The sequence below is a fragment of the Meles meles genome, chromosome 2, assembly GCF_922984935.1.
Source record: "Meles meles chromosome 2, mMelMel3.1 paternal haplotype, whole genome shotgun sequence".
NCBI lineage: Eukaryota > Metazoa > Chordata > Mammalia > Carnivora > Mustelidae > Meles > Meles meles.
In genome coordinates, this window is record NC_060067.1 from 34,562,055 (window position 1) to 34,564,431 (window position 2,377).

A 2,377-nucleotide genomic window follows, 5' to 3' on the forward strand; every position below is an offset into this window, starting at 1 on the left:
CTCATGATGGAAGGGTCAAATGAGTCTATATGAAACTACTTGAAAATTAAAGTAACATTGTTTAACTGGAGGGCTAAGGAAAATGTTTTTCTAAAGATCTAACCATTTAATATTATACAATCGGCTCCATTATTTTATAATGTTAAGATGGATTTGGAGGCAAGGTTTTACTAGATGTAGAATCAATTGTAGAATTGGTTATATCGGGGTACCTGGGTGGCTCAGTCGGTTAAGTGTCTGGCTTTGGCTCAGGTCATGATCTCGGGGTCCTGGGATCAAGCCCCACGCTGGGCTCCCCACTCAGCAGGGAGTCTACTTCTCCCTCTGCCCTTGCCCCACTCTCACTCATGCTCATGCTCTCTCCTTTCTCTCACTCTCAAATAAATAATCTTAAAAAAAAAAAAAAAAGAATTGGTTATATCACATAGATTATACTTCATATAATACCGAACTCAGCATTGGCAGACAAAGTGTTTAATGAATTTGTTATTTGAACTTACTACTGCTTATTTCTATTTATGATAAATAGAACCTGGGTAAGATTATGAATAGCCTAATGAGCAAATCAGAAGCCTGGCTTTGGCCAATCTATACCAGGACTGCTTAGTCCGGTCCAAAACACTGAGCCAAAATGAATGTCCAAGTACTATCACACTTCTCCATTTGCCCAGAAGAGCCACAGTCACCAACAATGATTGGTTTTTCCTTCCTGACTCAATTTTGTTCAAACTTACTTAGCTACAAAATCGCTATAAGCTTTACTATGCTGCCACCTACTGGACATAGTAAGTATAGTTTTGAAGATTTTATTTATTTGAGATAGTGCGAACAGGAACACAAACAGGGGGAGTGCGAGGGGGAGAATCTGGCTTCTCCTTTAGCAGGGAGCCCAGTACTGAGCTCAATCCCAGAATCCTGGAATCATGACTGGAGGCCAAGGCAGATGCTTAATGACTGAGCCACCCAGGCTCCCCAAATATAGTTTAGAGTACGCTTTGTCTTCTATTATTCAATGTGCTTGGATGTGAAATAGAGAAATTATTTAGTCTTAATTATCAAACCCTGAATATCTAAAGGTTGTTTCTTCTAGCCACTAGAGAGACCTTAATGTCATCCAAAGCCAACAAACCTATGAATCTCCCTTTTCAAAACACCTCTTCTGTCCTAAGTGTAAATCACTATTCCCTTCTTCAAAATCCCTACCCTACAAGAGGGTAAATACATTGCTGTAGTTCACATCTTGATGTAAAAGAGAAGGTACCCCCCTCCCTGCAAAGAACGAGGCACTGATGGTCTAGGAGCCATGGTTTAGGATAACTTTCGGCAAAAGTTGTTCTGGAAATGGGCCTTATCCCGGAAAATGAGGCATGGCTTGGCAGTAAGCAGGAAAGGGCCCATGCTACCTTGGGGTTTAGCTTGGAGAAACAAGATAGAAGACTAGAAAGAAACTAGCTGGTGATAAAAATAAAAACAATAGCATCCGCTACATTCCAGGCACATCCCCAAGAACGGTACAAGTACTGTCATGGGATTCTCACATCATGGAGGAGGCAGAGGCTGATTCCACCTTGCAGAGGGGAAGTCAGGCTTTGGAGGCAGTCTGCTGGCAATGGCCAGGATGCACAAAGCTCCTCGGCCTGGAGACAAAGCCAAAGCAGCCCCCTTGGTCAATGTCATTGATTTTAGTGGAAAAAAAAAAAAAAGTCACAGCCAAAAGGAGCCTGGGGAGATAAGACAACCATATGATCCACAGTATCCTGGATGGGATTCTGGAACCAAAAAAGCACATTAAGTGAAAAGGAAACAAACATGAATCAAGGACGGGCTTTAGTTAATAATTCATCAGTATGGGTTCATTCACTGGGGCAAATGTATCATACTGAGGTTAAGATGCTTTTTAAGCCTGTTTTTTAGAGAATGATTAACACTATGGAAAACATCTGATTCCTAAGAATTCGGAGACACGTTAGTATAAAATCTAATTTTATTCAAAATCAAAATTCAAAATCTGATTTTGAATGGTTTACGAATACTGATGGCAGAGAACCGCGGCCACTGTCATGGTTGCTGTCTGATTGTGCTTGGCGGAGTCTCATTGCCCCCACCATCCGCGGTGCGGTGGAGGGTGGGTGCCGCACACGCAGCCTCAGTGCTGCGCCCTCTGTTCTCCCGCTGGTGCCCACGCCGCCCTTCACCGCTGCACCTGCCCCCGCTGCGTCCCGCCAGCCCGACCCCACGGCACAGATGGGGTCAACCCCTACAGATGGAGCCCTGCGCCTGTAAGATCCAGCAGTTCCTGGCCTGCTCCACCATTCAGAGTGACCTGTACCCCGTGGGAGAGCTTGAGGGAGGCTCTGAAGCAGGGCAAGGACAACCA